Source organism: Panthera leo, chromosome D2 (assembly GCF_018350215.1).
Source record: "Panthera leo isolate Ple1 chromosome D2, P.leo_Ple1_pat1.1, whole genome shotgun sequence".
NCBI classification, from domain to species: Eukaryota; Metazoa; Chordata; class Mammalia; order Carnivora; family Felidae; genus Panthera; species Panthera leo.
The window spans coordinates 49,139,509-49,161,888 of record NC_056689.1 but is presented as its reverse complement, the minus strand read 5'-3'; the positions used below and the strand labels follow the sequence as shown (position 1 = coordinate 49,161,888).

At 44.3% G+C, this 22,380-nt stretch overlaps 1 long non-coding RNA gene across 1 annotated transcript; it reads right to left on the bottom strand.

Moving 5' to 3' along the window:
• Positions 1-4,929: 4,929 nt before the first annotated feature.
• LOC122202754 lies at positions 4,930-22,310 on the bottom strand. The gene is made up of 3 exons (XR_006194861.1): positions 21,962-22,310; positions 18,314-18,374; positions 4,930-5,197 (listed from the first exon to the last, which is right to left on the bottom strand). It is a non-coding gene; the product is annotated as an uncharacterized LOC122202754 (long non-coding RNA).
• Positions 22,311-22,380: the final 70 nt, after the last annotated feature.

The following is a 22,380-nucleotide window of genomic DNA, read 5'->3' as shown; positions in this document are numbered from 1 at the left end:
CATTTCAGCAATCGAACACTGAAGATAATTGTGTGTAATTAGCACAAACTTCTGGAAGAAAACAAAAGAGAAAATCTTAGTGACCTTTGGTCTGTCAAAGACTGCCTAAATAAAACACAAACAGCATCATCCCTAATAAAACAAAAGCCAGTAATTAGAGTTCATCAGAATTCAAACTTGTTCTTAAAAAGACACAGCTTTTGAAAAGGGAAGCAACAAATTTGGATAAAATATTTGCAAAATATATATGTGACAAAGGTCTTGAACCTGGAATACATAAAGAACTTTTATAACTCAATGAGAAGACAAACCACTCAATTTTTTAAAAATCCAATCAGGAATGAGTAAAAGACATGAACATTTATTTCACCAAAGAAGATATACATTGGCAAATAAGTTCAGGAAAGGATGTTAAACATCATTAGCCATTAGGGAAATGCATATTAAAACCATGATCAGATATCACTACATACCAATCAGAATAACAAAAATAAAAAATAGTGATAACAACCAAGTGATGGTGAGGATGCAGAGAAACCAGATCATGCATACGTTGCTGGTAGGAATGTAAAATGGTACAGCCACTCTGGAAAATAAATTGGTAGTTTCCTATAAAACTAAATACACACTCACCATACAACCCAGCAACCACACCCTTGGACATCTGTCACAGAGAAATGAAAACTTATGTTCACGCCAAAATCTGATCACAAACGTTCATAGGAGCATTATTCACAATTGGTAAAAACTGGAAATTTAAACAAACTGTGGTACATCCATACCAAGAAATAGCAATAAAATAGAACAGAGTATTGACATGTTCAACAGCTTGGATGGATCTCAAGTGAAGTGTGGTGAGTGAGAAAAGTAACACTGACCCAAACTCAAAAGGCAACATACTGTATGATTCCATTTATGTAATATTTTTGAAATGACAAAGCGATAGAGATGGAAATCAGATTAGTGGCAGCTGGGGGTTAGGAGTAAAGGAGAGGGAGACGGGGGCGTGGAGATCAGTAAAGGACAGCATGAGGGAGTCTTGAGGGGACACAACTGTTCTGTATCTTTTTCTTTTTTTTCTTTTTTTGAGAGAGAGAGAGAGGGTGCAAGTGAGTGAGGGAGGGGCAGAGAAAGAGAATCTCACAAGGGGAGAGAGAGAGTGAGGGAGCAGGAGAGAGAGAGAGAAGTGGGGCTCATCTGAAGAGGGGCTTGTGCTTTACCCAAAAGAGGGCTCATGCTCACCCAAAGAGGGGCTCGTGCTCAGCCCAAGCAGGACTCGAGCTCATGAACTGTGAGATCACGACCTGAGCTTAAGTCAGATGCTTAATGACCGAGCCACCCAGGCGCCCCTAATTGTTTTGTGTCTTAAGAGTAGCGCTAGTTACATGAATCTACACCTGTGATTAAATCGCACAGAACTATTCACATTCACACACACACACACACACACACACACACACGTGCATATAAAACTAGTGAAATCTGAATGAGCACTTCCAACTTCCTGGTTTTACATTGTATTGTAGTTAGGGAAGATGTTACCATTGGGGACAACTGGGTGAAGGGTACATGACACCCCCCTGTGCATTTTTCTGCAACTTCTCATGGATCTATAATTATTGCAAAATAAAAAAAACATTTAATACATATTCTTTGTAAAAATGCTTCCCTACCCTGCTCCTCTCCCTTGCTGTACTTCTGTTGCTAAGGCCAAGAATAAAACTACAACTGCTCAATGTTTATATAACACTTAGAGAAAACCACTCCCCACCCCCACCCCCATCATCTCAGTGTAGTGGCATGGCCAAAAGTAACACTGACCCAATTCCAAAAGCTTTGAGCAGTTACAAAGCGCTGTGCCTAGGTTCTTCTGGAGGGGACAGTGAGGGGAGGTCCCTCACAGGGGATCCCCTCGCTCCACCCCTCCTCTCTCCCAGAGCTGCCTCTCTCCCCCTTAGTTCCCAGCTTTCTCCTCCTCTCCTCCCTCTCCCCTCCAGCAGGATTCTTTGATTCCCACCCCCCCCAAGTACTCCCAGGTCTGTTCTAAATAGATCATTCTAGCCCCATGCCCCTTCTTCCCATCTCTGCCCTTAAAGAGCAGCAAAAACACCAATACCTCCTCCGAAGACAGGGGACGGTGGTAAGCACTTACTTACACAATATTCTGTTCCTGTCTTTAAAAGATGGGTAAAAAAAAAAAAAAAAAAAAAAAAAAAAAAAAATATATATATATATATATATATATATATGAATAATCACTTCAGCAAAGAAGATAAACTGATAGCAAACACACACATGAAAAGATGCCCAACATCATCAGTCATTAAGGAAGTGTTAATTAAAACCACAGAAAGGGGCGCTTGGGTGGCTCAGTCGTTTGAGCATCTGACTCTTGATTTCAGCTCAGGTCATGATCCCAGAGATGTGGGATCCAGCCCCCCATAGGGCTCCATGCTGAGTATGATGCCTGCTTGAAATTCTCTCTCTGACCCTCTCCCCTGCTCACACACCCTCTCTGTAAAATAGATAGATAGATAGATAGATAGATAGATAGATAGATAGATACAAAATTAAAACAAAACAAAACAAAACACAGAGCAATACTACTACACACCCACTAGAATGGCTATAATCAGAAAGACTGACCAGTGGCAAGGATGTGGACAAACTGGAACTTTCTACACTGCTGGTAGAACATAAATAGTTTAGCAGGTTGTGTGTGTGTGTGTGTGTGCTTTTTTTTTAATGTTTATTTGTTTTTGAGAAAGAGAGCACATGAGCGTGGGAGTGGGGCAGAGAGAGAGAATCCCAAGCAGGCTCCATGCTGTCAGCACAGAGCCGAACATCGGGCTTGAACTCCCAAACCATGAGATCATGACCTGAGCCAAGATCAAGAGTTGGCTGTTTAAGCCACCCAGGCGCCCCTAGCAAATTTTTATAAATTTAAACATGCAAATTTCATTTGACTCTGTCATTCCACTTCTAGCTATTTACCCAAGTTTAATGAAAATATATGCCCACACATTAATGCATTAATGCTCACTGGAGCTTTACTTGTCATAGCCAAAATCGAGAAACAACCTAAATGTCCATCAGTTTGCAAATGGATAAACAAATAATGGCACATCCTGTAAAATGAAACACTACTCACCAATAAAAAGAGTGAACTATTGGCACATTAACATGAGTGAATCTCAAAGTAATTATGCTGATGGGAAAAAGACAGACAAATGAGTATATGTGTATGATTTTATCTATATGAAACTCTAGAAAATACCTGTATTTAAACTTACATTAAAATTAAAAGGAAAATGTCGTTCTTTTTTTTTTTTTAACGTTTATTATTTATTTACCTTTTTTTGAGAGAGTGGGGGGTGGGGGGGAGATTGCCCATGTGATCAGGGGAGGGGCAGAGAGACAGAGAGGCAGAGAGAGAGAAGCCCAAGCAGGCTCTGCGCTGTCAGTCCCACTGTGGACTCAGTCTCACAAATCATGAGATCATGACCTGAGCAGAAATCAAAAGCCGGACGCTTAACCACCTGAGCCACTCAGACACCCCCTCAGGGGTGGTTCTTACCTCATTTCTCCAGGCAGGGTGAGCAGCACCTAAAGTACTAGCCTAACTTTGGGGGCTTGAAGTCAAGCCTCTGCCTCCTTCCGGATGTCAGACTTTCAGTCTTACCTTGGGACACCGCACCATAAGCCACACAAAGATCCTGTTGTTTTCTGAGAGGCTCCCAGGCTTCTGTTTGCTCAATGCACTCACTCTGTGTCTGCTATTCATTTTTAAATTTTTTAATGTTTTTTATTTATTTTTGAGAGACAGAGAGAGACAGAGCACGAGTGGGGGAGGAGTAGAGAGAGAGGGAGACACAGAATCCGAAGTAGGTTCCAGGCTCCAAGCTGTCAGCACGGAGACTGATGCGGGGCTCGAACTCACGAACTGCGAGATCATCTGAGCCGAAGTAGGACGCTTAACCTACTGAGTCACTCAGGCGGCCCTATTCATTTTTTAAATTACATTTTTTCCCTTAAATACACAGAAAACAATGTGACAGCCCCAGATTTCATAAATGTTGCCAGGTGTCCACAGCAGGATATGTAGGTGAGTGCCCTGCTGTCGATTCCATCAACTCTCCTGGCAGCAAACCGCAGGCAGTTCGCGGTGCTTCCTTGTCTCTGCAGGTCTAACAGAAGCCCTGGCCGGTGGCAGCCACGAAGCCTGAGGCTCTGGCTCGCTGCAGGTCAAGTTTGTCCACCAAGCCCGTGGAGACGGCACCAGGTCAGGAACGGGAAACCGACCTCCGAATCTTTATTCCTGGGAACTTCTCCCTGGTAACTGGATTACCGTCTGTCCCAGATGGGTGTGGCCGTAGCGCAGTGACCGCCACTGGCGTTCTCTCTGCAAAGTCTCCCCCGGACCTGCTGACGGAGAGGCCCACACCAGGTGCCCACTGTACACAGGCCCCTTGTCTGCAGCTGCAGCAGCGATCAGGCGTGGAGCAGACATTTGTGGACTCTGGCCACCCGGCCGCAGGCTCCAGGGCCGCTGTGGTGCATGTGAGGCATGGCTGCCCGCCAAGGAGCTCTCGGGTTGGGTGAGGCACACAGAGGAAGCCAACCACCTGTAGCGGAAGGTGGAGTGGCAAAGTCTGGAGAAGGGCGTGACAAAGTTCGGGGGGAGCAGGAGGAGGTAGCGGGATAAAGCTATAGAAGTTGGGAAGCTTTCCTGGGAAGGGGAAATTGAAGAAGAAATAGAATTTCTGGAAAGGGTCGGAGGAGGGAATGAGCACAGCCCAAATCTTTCCTCACGTCCACGTGCTCCCCCACAGCAGGACGGCAAGGCAGGCCCAACTCTGAAGCCACACTCAGCCACTTGCTTCTCCTTGGTGCCTGAGGGGGGTAGGGGGGTGGGGGTGGGGCCTAGGGTTTCGCGGATTCACTCTTTATTGGCAAGTTCAAAACATAAGAGCGGGAATTTGGGTGGGAAGGGAAAAGTGGGGTCACTCAAGTGGTCGGTTATCACCCAGGGGTCTGGAAGAGGGGAGCCTCCTGGGTGGTGCAGGCTCGGCTCCTTACCCACTTGTGTAGCTGGTAGCTGTGTCGGCCAGCTGGTGGTCTGTCTCCCGAGATGAATGCCTTGGCCCTGGAGGTCTGGGCTCTCCAAAGCTTGCTGTCAGGCACTCACACTACAACCCTGCAGAGCACACAGCTTCCTTCAGCCGCTGGCCCCACTTGCCTGCCATGAGGCCATCTGGTGTCAGGGTACTTGGAGCTTATCCCTATGGACACCCCCCCCCCCCCGCTCCGGGGGGCTGCCCTTGGACTCCAAGATGATTTCTGGCCTTTCTAACTTGCCCTGGGACCCCCTTCCTCATGAAGGAAGGAATCTTGCCAAAGGAAAGGACAAGGCAGTGAAAAGTGAGAAGTACTAGTAAGCTTTGAAAGGTAGGTTGTTAGCAGATCACACGGGGAATGCTGAGAGCCACCGCGGGCTGCGCCATCTGCGATTCTATCCCTGCTGGAGCAGAGGAGGAAGGAAGGACAGGGGCTTTTGGTAAAAACTATGGAACAAAATGGGGACACACATACTTAAGTGCTAAATAAAGACATGTGATAACTGATAACAAGTCCTTCCTACTGATGTTGGAGGGGGCGTGCCCGAGGGCAGAACCGAGCTGGAGGGTCTTTCTCTGAGGATCTCTGTGGAGACTGTAGCACTGCTAAGAAATTCCGCTCGCCTCACCGAGTTGCCCCGAGTTGCCTCGTCAGGATGGCAGCACGAGGAGCTCCACAGACCCACTTCCCAGGGAAACAAGCAAAGCTGGTAAACACTATTTTTTAAAAACTACACCATTTAAAGTTTCTGGAAATTGTCCTAAGGGCATTCAGTCAGTGAAGAAACATTTATTCAAGAAAAGCTACTAAAACTCAGTAAGGCCAGCGAGAGTCTGGGATTTGAACCGCATCCTATTCCCTCTCTCCTCCCCTCTCCCCAGCTCAGTTTGAGGGAAGCTCTACTCTGGGCGGATGTAGCCAAGAAGACAAGGCTCCCTCTTCCCTCAGTCCCCGACCAAGTGTGTAAACTAATAGGCAGTATCTATCTTTGCCCCCAGCTCCTGACAGAGAGCTCCTAAAACCCTTGTGATTTCCTAAGTGATAAGAGCACTTTGAGCATTTTTTGTTCTAATATTTGATCTTTGATCCCGGTTCCTGACACAGAGCTCCTAAATCCCTTAGAGTTTCCCGGGTGATAGGAGTGTCTTTTATCCTAATGAGGCAACTCTTGGTGGGCTCTTGGATAGCTTTGGGATGGGAGCTGGTCACCAGAAAGACCAAGCCATGATTAGAAATTTGAAATTTTCAACCCCACTGCCCATCCTCCAGAGGGACTGAAGATTGAGTTAATGATAGATCATGCCTCCATGTATGGAATGAAGCCTCCATAAAATCCCCAAAGTATGGGATTCGAAGATCTGGGTTCGTGAACACACTTATATGCCAGGAGGGTGACATATCCCAACTCCACGAGGACAGAAGCTCCTGCTCTCGGGACTTTTCCAGACCTCACGTATCACTTCATCTGACTGCTTATTCATATCCTTTATCATACCCTTTATAATAAACTGGCAAACATAAATCAGTATTCTCCTGAGTTCTGTGAGCCACTCCAGCAAGTTATCAACCCCTAGGAGGGGGTTATAGGAACCCCAATTTATAGCCATGTAGTCATAAGTACAGATGATAATCTGGAACTTGCCATTGGCATCTGAAGTGGGGCTGTCCTTTGGGAGGACCTAGCTAGCTCAGTCAGAAGAGCATGCAACTCTTGATCTCAGGAGTGTGAGTTAAAGCCCCATACTGGGTGTAGAGGTTACTTAAATCAACAGATTAACTTGAAGTGGGGCAGTCTTGCAGGGGTGAACCCTTAGACTGTGGGATCTAACACTAACTCCAGGTAGTGTCAGAACTGAATTGAATTGTAGGACAACTGGCTGGTGTTGCAGAACTGCATGATGGGTGGGAAACACACACATCTAGTGTCAGGAGTGTTGTGAGTTGTTACAGTGGTATGAGAATAAAAGAAACACAGGAGTGTTTTTCTTTGTTTTCAAGATTTTACTTTTAAGTGATCTCCACACCTAAAGTGTGGCTCAAACTCACAATTCTGAGATCAAGACTCTCATGCTCTACCAACTAAGCCATCAAGATGCCCCAGGAGTGTTTTTCTTATACAAAGGGTTACTGTATTTCACCAGGAGAAGCAAGCTACCAGCACTTCTCATCTCCAACTCCAAGTTGAAGGGGCTAAGTTACTGGTGAGTGTAGCCAAGAGGTCAAGGGCTCCTGTTCTCAACCTACAGAATGGAGGTTCTAGCCCAGGGGAAGCAGGCCAAGAATTCTGAGGTCCTGATCACTCCTGCCCCATCATTTCTAGGGCAGAGAGAGGTCCCACACCAGAAAAACAAGCTGAGAAGACCAGGGGCTACCAAACCCACTCAGCTCCCTAAATAGTGGATCACAGATATTGCCTGGGGGAAAGGCAGCCAGTTAGAAAAGAGAGCTCTGAAGCTCTCACCAAAGGAATTGATTTTATTTGAAATTGAGCGTAGAGAAGTTCAAATTTAAGGACACTCTTAAAAACAATAGTTCCTCTTAATTAAGAGCAACACACTAAACCATAGGCCAGCTAATTCACTAGAGATAACCAAGAGAAAAGAGAGCTAAGAATAGCCCACCTACTCAAAAAGTGGCCTCTGAAACTACCCTTGCCTGAATTTAATTGGATCAGACCAATGAACAATTTATGCCCCAGGGCACGGTAGAAAATAATACAGCTATTAGCCAGTAATTAGTGGAACCTAACATATTGATGTAATACAAAATGAGGCAGACAGCTTAACAGAGAGATCAAGGAAAGACACACTCAAAAAGAGCCCTACTAACAGCATTATCACCCCAGGGTAAGTGGCACATGCTCAAGACTGCACACTCTGAAGGGTGTCATCAGAGGCTCCACATTGCAGGGGAAACAGATTTCACATTTAGCAGATGAGGGAAGCTCATCTGCAAATAAGCAAGCAAACAAGAACCAAAGCAAGCCAGAACAAGTGGTGGGGAATCTGTATTCACATTGCTTTTCTCCTAAGATCAGGAAAAAGACAAGGGTATCTGCTCTTGCCTCTTCTATTCAAAATTGTACTGGAGGATGGGACACCTGGGTGGCTCAATCGGGTATAGGCGTCTGACTTCGGCTCAGGTCATGACCTCACGGTTCATGATTTTGAGCCCCACATCGGCTCTGTGCTGACAGCTCAGAGCCTGGAACCTGCTTCAGATTCTGTGTCTCCCTCTCTCTCTGCCGCTCCCCCGCTTGCACTCTGTCTTTCTCTCTCTCAAAAATAAATAAACATTCAAAATAAAATGTACTGGAGGTGATAGCCAGGGCAATTAAGCAAGAAAAAGAAATAAAAAGCATCGAGATTGTAAAGAAAAGAAGTAAAAACTGTCTCTATTCACAAATGACATGATCTTGTTTATAGGAAATCCTGAAGAATCCACTAAAAAAAAAAAAAAAAAAAAAAAAAAACCTATTAGAACTAATAAATGAGTTCTGCAAGGTTACGGGATAAAATATGAATATACAAAAGCCCATTGTATTTCTACACACTTGCAATGAACCATCCAAAAATTAACTTACTAAAATGCTCACAATAGCATCAAAAAGAATGAAAGAATAGACAAATAACCCAGTTTATAAGTGAGCAAAGGATCTCAAGATACATTTTTCCAACAAAAATACACAAATGGCCAATAAGCACATGAAAAGAAACGTGACACATTAGTCGTCAGAGAAATGCAAATCAATACCACAAAGATACCACTTTACACCCACTGGGATGTCTAGAATCAAAAAAATTAGCTAACAATAAGTATTGATGGAGACATAAAGAAGTTGGAACACTACATACTGTGAGAATGTAAAATGTCTGAGTTCTTCAAACGATTAAATAGAGTTACCATATGACGCAAAAATTACACTTACAGGTATATGCCCAAAAGAAATGAAAACATATTTCTACACTAAAACTTGTATATAAATGTTTATAGCACCATTATTCCTAATTGCCAAAAGGTGGAAACAACTCAAATGTCCATCAGTGGATGAATGGAAAACAAAACATGATATACTCACACAATGGAATATCGTTTGGCTATAAAAAAGAATGTAGTGGGGTGCCTGGGTGGCTCAGTCGGTTAAGCGTCTGACTTCAGCTCAGGTCACAATCTCACTGTTTGTGAGTCTGAGCCCCACGTCTGGCTCTGTGCCGACATCTCGGAACCTGGATCCTGCTTCGCATTCTGTGTCTCCCTCTCTCTCTGCCCCTCCTAGCTTGTGCTCTGTGTGTGTCTCTCTCTCAAAAATAAATAAACATTAAAAAAAAAAAAAAAAAAGCAATGAAGTGCTAGGCGCCTGGGTGGCTCAGTCAGTTAAGCGTCCAACTCTTGATCTTGGCTCAGGTTATGATCCTAGGGTTGTGGGATGGAGACTCGCATAGGGCTCTGCGCTAAGCATGGGGCCTGCTTAAGATTCTCTCTCTTCCTCCCTCTGCACCTCTCTCCCACTCATACTCCCTCTCAAAATTAAAAAGAATTAAAAAAGTAAAAATAATTTAAAAAGTAATGAAGTGTTGACATATGCTACAACACAGAAGTACCTTGAAAACATGGTTACCTGTAAAAAGCCTGTCATAAAAGGCCACACAATATATGATTCCATTTATATGAAAGTCCAGAATAGGGAAATAGAAAGACACAAAATAGATTAGTGGTTGTTTAGAGCTAAGAGGACAAGGTGTTAGGAAGATGAGAGCTAAAGGCTGTGAGCTGGGTTTTGCTTTGGGGTGGGGTGGGGGACGGGCGTAGGTAATGTTACCTCTTTTTTTTTTCTTTTTTTAATTGAAGTATAGCTGACATAGTGTGGGGTTTCTTTTTGATGTAATGAAAATCTAAAATGCAGTTGTGGTAATGGTTGCACCTATCCGTGGATATACTGAAAACCTTCAGTTGTACACTTTAAATGGGTAAATTGTATAGTATGTGAATTATATCTCAATAAAGCTGTTTTAAAAGAGAAAAAATACCTCTATATACACATAGAACTAAAATACATGACAGCAGGAGTGCCTGGGGGGCTCAGTTGCTTGAGCATCATACTCCTGATTTTGGCTCAGGTCATGATCTCAGGGTCATGGAATCAAGCCCTGCCTTGGGCTCTGTGCTGAGAATGGCACCTGCTTGAGATTCTCTCTCTCTTTCTCTGCCCCTCTCCCCTGATCATATGCTCGCTCTCTCCCTCTCTCTAAACTAAAAATAATAGTAAAATAAAATCCATGAGAGCAATAATGCAGCAATAATGCAGCAATTGATGAGAAGTTAAGGGAGTTCAAATGTTCTAAAGTTCTAGCAGTATTAGAATATTAAAGAAAGTGATCATTTGTATTAGACTGTGCCTTGATTTCCAGTGCCCCAGAGGCTGATTCTGAAACAAGGATTTGGTACAAGCCACGTGGGAGTTAATCTCAAAAAGAGGATGGAGAAGCTGGGCAGGGGCAGGATGGACCAAAAGATGGTGTGTTGTAAATTACCACTGCAGGGGCACCTGGGTGGCTCAGTCAGTTAAGCATCCAACTGCAGCTCAGGTCATGATCTCACAGTTCGTGGGTTCGAGTCCCATGTCGGGCTCTGTACTGACAGCCCAGAGCCTGGAACCTGCTTCAGATTCTGTGTCTCTTTCTTTCTCTGCCCCTTCCCTGTCTGCACACTCTCCCTCAAAAAATAAAGATTTTTTTTTTTAATTTTTTAACGAATAAAGATTTAAAAAAATTTTAAGAGAAAAATATGTAGATATTTAGATATACATTTCAATAAACAGTACTGGGCCAACTAGATTCCCACATGGAAAAGACTCCTATCTGACACCATACAATCAGTTCCAAATGGAGTGCTGATCTACATGTGAGGGTAAAAAATATATACACAAAGCTTTAAAAGAAAAACAAAGGAGAATACCTTCATGACCTTAAAGTTGGCAAACATTTCTTAATGGCAAGTAAAAAGCACTGACCATAAAAAGAAAATTGATAAACTGGAAATTTTCAATTTAATAATTTCTGTTCATAAAAAAAAGATCATTAAAGAAAGTGAGAAGGCAACATACTGCATCAAGAAAGTAAAGAATTACTACAAATTAAAGGGAAAGATCATCTAACAGAAGAAGACACAGAAGACCCATAGTTCCTAGGATGCCTGGATGGCTCATCTGACTCTTGATTTCAGCTCAGGTCATGATCTCACAGTCATGAGATCAAGCCCCACATCGGTCTACACACTGGGTGTGGAGCCTACTTGAGATTCTCTCTCTCTCTCTCTCTCTCTCTCTCTCTCTCTGCCTCTCTCTCTATATATTTATTAAAAAAAAGAAGACCCATTGTTCCTGAGAGATGATGCAAATGACTAAGAAGCATATGAGAAGCAGCCCCATTTAATTAGTTATCAGGGAAACGCAGATTAAAAGCTCACCTACCAAAAAGGTTAACATAAAAACATTGGAAAATGCCAAGCCTCCAGGGGTGCAAGGGAACAGTGGTTGTTCCATTTCACACTGTGTCTCCCTCTCTCTCTGCTCCTCCCTCGCTTGTGCATGCATCCTCTCTCTCTCAAAAATAAATAAACATTAAAAAAAAAAAAGAACCTTTAAAAAAAATAATAAATAGAGACACCTGGGTGGCTCAATCGGTTAAGTGTCCAGCTCTTGATTTCAGCTCAGGTCATGATCTCATGGTTTGTGGGATCGAGCCTCACATTGGGTTCCATACTGACAGTGCAGAGCCTGCTTGGGATTCTCTCTCTCCCTCTCTCTGCCCCTCCTCTGCTTATTCTCTCTCTCAAGATAAATAAATAAAACTCAAAAAAATAATAAATAAATTGAATAATATACAATAACAAGGCAATACCATAAAATAATGAGAATAAAAAGGCCTTGACTATATGAGAAAAGCTCACAAATGCCTAAAATAAGACAGCCTGTTTGATTCCATTTATATGAAGTTCAAAGGCCAGAAAAACAAATCTAGGGGTTAGAAGTTCAAAGAGTTATTACTCGGGCCAAGTGGAAGGAGGCCTGTGGGGTCTCTGGGTCCTGGTAATGTTGGTTCTTGAGCTGCATGCTGGATACCCAGGTGTGCTCACTTTGCAAAGATTCATCAAGTTAGACACTTAGGCATACTTTTCCATGTGTATATTATACTTCAATAAAAAGCTTTGTAAAGTCATTTAAAAATTTTTTTACTGTTTATTTATTTTTGAGAGAGAGAGAGAGAGAGAGAGAGTGAGAGCAGGGGAGGGGCAGAGAGAGAGGGAGACACAGAATCCAAAGCAGGCTCCAGGCTCTGAGCTGTCAGCACAAAGCCTGACACGGGGCTCAAACCCACGACCCATGAGATCATGACCTGAGCCGAAGTCGGATGCTTAACCAACTGAGCCACCCAGGTGCCCCAAGTCATTTTTTTTTAATGTTTATTTATTTTTGATATAGTGGTTACATAAATATTGACAACGTGAAGAAAAAGTGTAGAATAGTGCTAAAATTGATTCCAAGTGGAGAAATAGCAAAATATGCAAAAATACATGTTTATCTTTGTAGACAGGTGTTTCCATCTATACAGTGGTTAGATAAATATAATGCTTAAATGGACCTTATACAGACTTTTTTGTACACTTCTTGATAGATAGGATGTATTCAGTGATTCAAAAAATACATATTCAGATACTTAATGATTAGTGAAGTATAGGTGTTAAGGCATCTGGACACAATGAATACAAGTTTTTCCCACCAAAACTCCAGCCAGGTCAAGCCAAGGATGGTCCTGCCCTAGGGTGCCCGTGGGAACACTGACCCAAAGGAATAGCACCAGCCAGTGGTGAAAAAGGATCCAAGCATGTGACGGTAAAGTTACTCAAAGTCATTATACACTAAGTTTGTACCAGGTCTCATTTCACATTACCTCCACTGGGTAGATTATTCTATTATCCCCAGGTTAGAGGAAAGGAAACTGGGGCTCAACAAGGAACGTCTAGCACAGTAGTAACTCTACAAACCTTTTAAATGTCATGAAAATTGGTGGGCTAGTCCTGATTTTTAAAGTAAACTTCAGGTTTGAACGAATTCGCTGACACCCCAAATCTACTCCCTCTAACCTGGAAGTGTCTCAACAGTGAGAGTGCAGTAGGGAAAAGAATGCTGCTGCAACAGTCCTCTACTGCCACCTTGTGGCTACTGGGGGTGGGCTCTGCCCTGCTCCCACAAATGAAAATTGCCCTGGGATCCCACACCCTTGCTTGGCCTGACTCAAAGGCCACGCCCCAGAAAGGACCCTGGGTGGTGAGCTAACCACTGGCTTCACGCCTAGTAGGGTTGTACCCCGAGGGGCTAATTGCTGGGCCTGGCCTGGAGGGCACTAAAACAGAACATCTGGAGTCACAGAAATTTCCCAGTCGAGCAGGCTCAGGGAAGTTGTGAGAGACACCTGGATATAGCAAAGATACAGAAATAAGGATGCAAACAACTCAGAGACCCAGAGCGATGAGGGATAGCTAGAGGGAGGGAAAGAGAGTCCAAGTCAGACCCAGAAAGTGACACCAAGGAACTCAGAGCCACAGATACACAGAATGGCCAGGCAAGAGGATCCTGTACCAGGAAAAACACTTACCCCTGCCCTTCAAGGGGACTTCCAGGCAGTCCTCCAGCAAATCTGAACACCCACTTTCAGAAGGTCCGGGGCACTGTAATTCCTACTTCTTTCTGGGATTCTCTAGCACAAATTAGCTTATCTCAGGGCGTTCCCTAGGACAGACGAGGGTGCTGCCTCTGCTGTGGGAGGTCCCACTCTCCAGCTTCCCAAACCTGGCTGCCATGGTGTCTTCAGCCAGCACTCCTCCTGGTGAGTGTTTGCCTGTCCTCTTTCATATACATAATGTCTATTTTCATACATAAAAACATCTATAGCATTTGCCTAGGAGAAAACAAAACTGACTGTGGGTTTTCTCCCAACTGGCTGTCCCACTGAGGTTGATAAACAGCTGTGAATTTGGAGGGCCCAACAATCTGTCTTGGGGTTCTTCAGTGAAGACCCCTGCCGGGCCGATGAATCGAATTCATCTGCCCCGTGCAGTCTGCTCAGTTCACGGCTTCATCAGTAGAACCAGCACTGCCTCCATGTAGGCACTCACAGGCTCTGGGAGAATTCGGGGTGAGTTAACAGGAGAGGGACATAGAAGATGGGAAATGAGAACTCCCACGTTCAATCCATTATTCCCCTCGTATATTCCCTACCGCGTGCCACCCCCTGGCCACATTGTTTTCTTCCACAAGCACTTCCACTCCCGCCACTGTCCCTGGCCTGAGGCCTAGATTATGGGACCCGACCTGGATTCTAATTCTGGTCTCATCGATTACCATCTGGCTCTCTGTGCCTCCACTTCCCCGACTAGAGAACAGAACACTGATAGGGTCAACCTCATAGTGCTGTTGTGAGGAGTCAATGAGTTAATGCTGCAAAGTGTGGTATTGAACAGTGCTAAGACCAGGGACTTTGGGGTCAGACTGGCCTTGGCAAATTCACTGAATCAGTCCAGATTTCCGTTTCTTGTCTGTAAAATGGGCACAGTGACTCTAAATTCATCCATTGCATCGAATTAAATGTCGTGAGAGACCCTATAGGACCTGAGATGTGAGACTTGGCTATAGTGGCTTTCAAATGTCCTGTCTCCTCAGCTGGGCCTCCTCATCCCTCCACACCACTTAGCCCCACCTCTTCTTCTGCATCCCTCTCCAGAAAGTCTGGCCTGCCCAGCCTACAGCTGCTAGCCTCAGAACATTCCCTCCATTCCTTGTCAAGTCCAAGCTGTCCAAACCACAGCTGCTGGTCTTCCGAATAATCCCTCTATTCCCATTTCAGACACCAGCTGTACCATTCCCATGAAAAACCTGGAAGGCCTTCCTCAAATTACCAGTCCCTTTGCTCCTTCATAGCCTTCTCCTGCCAGTCATTAACCGTGCTTCATTCTGCTACCTGTGCTCTGCGTCATTCTCTTGTACAACGGAAAAGCCAAACAGGCGGCACCGGGTCAACTTTAACAGACCCAATAATTACCGAGGCAGGTGAAGTTTCCCGTGCACACGAGGCCTCACTCCGTTCCTCACTTTTCAGAGGAAACTCCAGTCTGAACTGTGCACTCATTTTTTTTAAGCTTATTTACTTATTTATTTGGGGGTGGGGGGCAGAGAGACACAGAGAAAGAATCTCAAGCAGACTCCAGGCTCAGCACAGAGCCCGACATGGGCTCCGTGAACTGAGCCGAAATCAACAGACCCATGCCTAACCTACTGAGTCACCCAGGTGTCCCTTACTTTTTAAATTATTATCTATTCTAGTATTTTCATTTATGGCTTTACTACATATATAGTCTTGAACTATATAAAAATGGCATTCCTCTACAACTTTTTTCATTCGATACACTGGTTTTTACCTTAATCCATGACTAAATCACTCATTTCACTGCCGAATAAAGTTCTAACCCACAAAATGCTGTAATTATCTTTCTCTGGTCAATGGTTATTTACACTGTTTCTGGGTTTTCTTCTATCAAACCCAGTCCTGGGGCGCCTAGGTGGCTCAGTCCATTAAGCAATAGACCTTTGATTTCTGCTCAGGTCACGATCTCACAGTTTGTGGGACCAAGCCTCATGTTGGGCTCTGTGCTGACAGTGCGGAGCCTACTTAGGATTCTCTTTCTCTCCCTCTCTCTACCCCTCTCCCCTGTTTACATGCTCTCGCTCTTTCTCTCTCAAAATAAATTAATAAATAAACACTAAAAACAAAACAGTCCTAGTGGGAACATTTCTGAGCTACTAAAGCTACTGAAACTTAAGCTTAGGGGTCCCACACCCCAGCTTCCCCCATTTCCTGGGGCCTAGGCCTACAGGCAGAAAACCCTCCACCACCAGCCCCCTTGACCCCCACCCACGTCCACCCACATCCTGACCCCCTCCCCCACACCTCCCATAGCCAGATTGCCACAAAGTTCCGGTATCCCTAATCCTAGCCACTCTGCAGGCTCTGGGATCCACCCTCCTGTCTACAGGTCCCACATCAGGGACTCTTCCTCAAAGTCAGGGCACGCCCACCCATAACTCCCCACTCCAGGGCCTGAGCCCCTTACCACACCCAGCTCCACCCACACTTGGGCCTCCTCCCACACCCCAGCCCCCTCTCCAGTTTCTCAGTGTCCCTAACCCCCACTCCAGGCCCCTCACCCACACAAGCCCAGGCGATCTTGGCCCAGGTCCCAAGCCCCAACTCCAAGTCTGATCCCCCCAAGCTCTGGCCACTACCCTGCTTCCAGCCCTCCTCTAGTGTGTGCCCCCACACCGTGGTCTCCTCCCCACAATGGGACTCCCCCCTCAACACACGCACACCCTGTCCCCCAACCCCCTTAGCCAGACCTCCCTCCCACACACCGTCCAGGCTCCACATAGACCTCTTCCTCACTCTCCAAGACCCTCTTCACCCACCTGGTCCCTCCCTCCCCACATACACTCCCAGGGTCCCTTCCAAGGCCTCTGGAGCAAACCTCCAGTGTGGTCACCCAGCATCACCAATTCAAAGAATGGTGAAGAGTGGGAAATACACAAGAAAAGGTAACTGGGGCGACTGGATGGCTCAGTCAGTTAAGCTTCCGACTTCAGCTCAGGTCACGATCACACTGTCTGTGAGTTGGAGTCCAGCGTTGGGCTATGAGCCAACAGCTCAGAGCCTGGAGCCTGCTTTGGAGTCTGTGTCTCCCTCTCTCTCTGCCCCTCCGATGCTCACGCTCTGCCTCTCTCTCAAAAATAAATAAACATTAAAAAAAAAAAAAAAAAGTGAAACACCCTGAAATATGGCTGCTCGTGCATAAAAAAACACTCAGTAGAGGGGCGCCTGGGTGGCTCAGTCGGTTAAGGGGCCGACTTCGGCTCAGGTCATGATCTCATGGTCCGTGAGTTCAAGCCCCGTGTCGGGCTCTGGGCTTACAGCTCAGAGCCTGGAGCCTGTTTCAGATTCTGTGTCTCCCTCTCTCTGACCCTCCCCCGTTCATGCTCCGTCTCTCTCTGTCTCAAAAATAAATAAACGTTAAAAAAAAAAAAATTAAAAAAAAAAACAACCCAGTAGAGGTTTTCCCAAATTTGACAGCACCCAAAACTTTTACAAGACATTAGCAATGATACATTGTGAAGCTAGAAACAAGTTTTCTAAATTTCAGTAAAAATGTTTTTAGAAGAGTTAATCAGGCTAAGAAGGAAGACTTCATTATCTTCCATTCTTTCCCATAGAAATTATTCTAATTTTATATATTCTAATTTAAAATATTTAAAATCACGATCAGATGAAGTAGTGACAAGCTTATGCAGTTAATGTTACCAGTAAAATTCACATTTTGACAATTTTAAAATTTGTTGCATTAAAAATTCTGTGTCAGCTTTTCTAAATTTGCAATTGCTCTGCTTTGTCATTCCAAATCAATATAAACTTTCAGGGATGCCTGGCTGGTTCTGTTGGTAGAGCATGCCAGGCTTGATCTCAGGGTCGTAGGTTCGAGCCCCACCTTAGGTATACAGACCACTTAAAAATAAAATCTTAAGGGGCAGCTGGGTGGCTCAGTCAGTTGAGCATCCGACTTCAGCTCAGGTGGTGATCTCACGGTTTGTGAGTTTGAGCCCTACATCGGCTCTGTGCTGACAGCTCAGAGCCTGGAGCCTGCTTTGGAGTCTCTCTCTCTCTGCCCCTCCCCAGCTCATGCTTTCTCTCTCTCTCTCTCAAAATAAATAAACATTAAAAAATTTTTTTTAATAAAAAGTAAAATCTTAAAGTATATATGAACAAACTTTTGCACAAACATTATGTTAATGGTTTTATGTTCTCTTCCTAGAAAGAACTTCTGGCATTGTGTGAGCTTCAGCTTCCACTTCTGGGATCTGCCTGCGGGGGTCTTCTGGGGCAGGTGTATCTGTTTTCCAAGGGACACACCCAGGGCATCGCTCCTGGGCATCAGGTTTGCACTTCAGTTTTCAGAAGCAATGTTGTTCTTAAGACAGGTGTACCCCTTTAAAAATGGAACTTAGACCTGTGTACCCCCCTGTACCTAGATCTAGAAGCCTAGAAGGTCTCAGTCACCCAGGATGAAAGGGTAGAACACAGCAAACTCCACCCACCTCTAGCAGCAAAACTGGTTCTCCAAGGGCTGTGTGGCGGAGGGGATGGCTTCAGCACTCACTGTGGAAAATCCCAATGTTGATCATTACAAGTTAATACATTAATATTTTACTAGTTTACTAAGAATTTGAAGGTAATTAATAGCTCTCAAGACTTTACACATCAAACTAACAGGCATTTTACTTTTACATTACAAGCAAAAAGTTAAAACTGCTGCTCAGTTTTTAAAATATGATTTATTTCTCATTGTTTAGTGAACTTTAATTTCTCAATAGTTCTTTTTAGTTTGGTAAACATTGTTTGGAGGTACTTGTTATTCTCTTTTGTAGTCTGATTGGAGTAGAACAAAACACTAAGTGCCTTTGTGTACTGGTGAAACTGCAAAACGTTGCAGGGTTTTTAAATTAGCTAATGCAGTGGAGACAACAAAGACTTTGTCCAGCTTTGACTGCATTTGAATCCAGATTTCAAGCGGTCACAAATTCAATGCTTTCTTCAATTTAACAGACAAGCTTCTAGAAACTACTGACATTCACAGTCAACATTGCTAACAAACACAGAACTAAAACCAGCTTCAGTGCAGACCCTTTCCAATCATAGTGTCTTTGGTCTCTCAAACACGAACACGGTTTTTAGTCTTTCAACTTTAACAATGCCAGTAAAAACATTCTTTTATTCTAATACTGCCAAATAACTACGTAATTTTCCTTATCAAACACTTATTATAACTTATATAAAGAGATAGATTGTTAAAAAAACAAAATTCAACCGAGTAAATTTTAACGATCTTATTTATTGGCTTTATTCAGTGATTCATGAATCTGGCAACATCCCATCTAGCAGAAAGAAAGGAGGTCTGAGGTGAAATAAGAGACTTTTATAGGCAAAAGGGAGAGGAAACAAAGAAGTTATACTAGCAAAAAGTGGATTGGCTGTGCCAAGGTCACTTTCCTTTAAGAGAAGGCAGGGGTTATCAGGCAGATTACCCCTCTACTGCTGATCAGGTAGTTCCTGATTGACTGGTTTAAGATGCCATTTCAGAGTCAAACTGTAATTAAATTAAGTCTAAGTTTGGTGATGTGGCTTAGCAGAAGTATCTCCATATGGGGGCCTGTTGTCTTGTTTTAACAAGATAAACAGATTTGATGGAGAGACATTTCTTGGAATGAAAGGCACTGGCTCTAGATAAGAAACCCTTTTTGTAAATTATGCTCTAATCTAAAATCTGGGTATGTTTGACTTCATTGGCTCAGTTTAGCCAGAAAAAAAGTGGCAAAGGAAAATGTATGACTGTGGCAGAGAAATGTTTTAAACCTATGTTTCTATCACTGACCAATTCTGACCTACCAGTCTAACTAAGAAAGCTGTCTGTCCTCCCCATCACTCTGTATCTCAGCCACTTTCTGTGTCTTCACTACACCTGTCAATCAGTACTTGAAATACTGTACCATCTATTTCTTTTTCCAGCTCACTGCCCTCACTGTGATCCCAGCCACTCAAGGCCAGAGCTTTGCATTGCCTGGTTCAGAACCCCCAGTTCCTGGAAAAGTGCCAAAACTGTAGTGCAATTCAAAATACATGTGGAGTTATTAAATAGATATCCAGTAATTATGTTAGAGTGAAAATACTTTGAAAGTTGCAAAATCAAATTATTACTTATATTCTTTTCTTTCTTTTTCTTTTTTTTTTTTTTTTAGTAAACTCTGCCCCCAAGGTGGGGCTTGAACTCATGACCCCCAAGGTCAAGAGTCTCACACTCTACCAACTGATCCAGCCAGGAACCCCTATAACTTATTTTAAAAAGCATGGCATACATAGTACTTGTATAGTGATACCAACTTTTTGACAATTGCCACCCTAGTGAAAATAAAAAGTACACTCACTGATTCAAAATATCTAGGGGTGCCAGGCTAGTTTAGCCTGTAGAGTATGTGACTCTTGATCTTGGGGTTTTTAGTTTGAGCCCCACATTGTGTATAGAAATTACTTAAAAAAATTTTTTTTAGGGGCACCTGGGTGACTCAGTTGGCTAAGCGGCCAACTCTTGATTTTGACTCAGGTCATCTCACGGTTTCGTGAGTTCGAGCCCCACATCGGGCTCTGCACCCTGACCATGTGCCTGGGATGCTCTCTCTCCCTCTCTCTGTGCCCCTCCCCTGCTCTCACTCTCTCTTTCTAAAAATAAATTAATTTTAAAAGATAAAAACAAATTAAAAAAACAAATTTAAAAAAATATTTAGACATTATCTGCATAAAAATCACATACATCAAAGAGAAATATATTTTTAAAAATAATGTGTACAAGCTCTGTGAACATACCAAAAAAAACATTGAATTGTACACTTTATTTTAATTTTTTTTAATGTTTATTTATTTTGAGAAAGAGACAGAGCATGAGCAGGGGAGAGGCAGAGAGAGAAGGAGACACAGAATCTGAAGCAGACTCCAGGCTCTGCACTGACAACAGAGAGCCCGATGAAGGGCTGGAACTCATGAATCATGAGATCATGACCTGAGCCAAAGTCATACGCTTAACCGAGTCACTCAGGCACCCCTTTAATTTTCATTTTAGAGAGAGAGAGAGAAAACACAAGCAGGGGAGAAAGGCAGAGGGGGAAAGAGAGAGAATCTTAAGCAGGCACCCCTAAACTGTACACTTTAAATGGGGTAATTGTATGGTAGGTGAATAATTTCTCAACAGAACTGTTATAAAATCATATTAAAACACTAGTGGCACAGAGCCTGCTTGGGCTTCTCTCTCTCCCTCTCTCCCTCTGCCCCTCCCCTGGCTCATGTACACACACACTCTCTCTAAATAAATAAATACTTTTTTAATAAAATAAAATCATATTAGAAATAAATCATGTGCACAGTTTACTGTGGAGAGTGGTGGTTAAACGCCAGCTCTGGGGCCAAGTAGCCACTTCCAGCTGTGTGGCCCAGAGCTTCACTTAACCATTCACTTCACCTCCTCATCCTGAAATCGGGTGATGAATCCTCTCTAGATAGGCTGTTGTGAGGATGACATGAGTTAACACGTGGAAAGTCCTGGAAAACAGCCTGCCAAGTAGCAAGCACTCGCTTAGGCTGCTCTTGTAGACGAAGCTGCTGTCGGCCAGGGTGAGAGGTGCCTGGGCCCCTTCCTTACGTGCTTAGCAGTAGCCTGTGCGACACGTGGATAAGGGGGTGACCTGAGATACGGAACTCTGAAATAGGTTGTGAGTGTGTGTGTGTGTGTGTGTGTGTGTGTGTGTGTGTGACAACAGGAAGGTTTATGTTACAAGTTGTTGACTATCGAGTACCCCTGGGAAATGAAGAGGACAGCTGCGAGGTCTGGTTGATTAGAGACATAAGCAGCAGTTGGACAAGGATGCTAAGGGAACTGTGGACCTGTGGGTGGGAGGAAAGCATTACTGAGCTCTAACAGAAGCCCAATGAAAGGTCAACGAGAAGTGACGTCGCCTGGCCTCAGTTCGGTGAACCGTTTCCACTTCTCTCCTTTTGCACAGGTCTTCAGGCTTGTAATTTGCCCTCAGTTTGAAGCGCTCCCCAAGTCCAAGGTCCCCTGGCAGCTTTCTGGCCTCACTTCACGCAGCCCGCCTCCTCCTGCCTGTTCAACAGGCAGCCCTGCTCTTATCTTACCTTACCTGCTCTGGGCTCACCAGCTGTCCTGTCCCTTCACCTCAGCTATCCTTCAGCCTCTAGGGTCCCAGTTACTGAAGACCACGACTTCCGGAAGACTGTGACCATTATGGGAGCGCGAACCTATGAATGGATGGACAAAGACACTACGCGACATGACCGGAGCGCCGACCTTTACTGGGCTACGAAAAGCACCTGAGTGACTGCGCATGCGTAATAGGGAGGCTCCTTGACAAGCACGCAGTTGAACCGGAGCAGCCAATCCTCGCGAAGAGGGACTGAACCGCTTCCGCTACAAGAAAACCCCGCCCACACTGCTTGGGCCCTAGCCTCGCAGGCGGCTTCATCCGCGGCCGGGCCGCAACAGCCCTCCTTTAATGCTGATTGGCTGGAAGCCACCGCGGTCCTATTCTGATTGGCTATT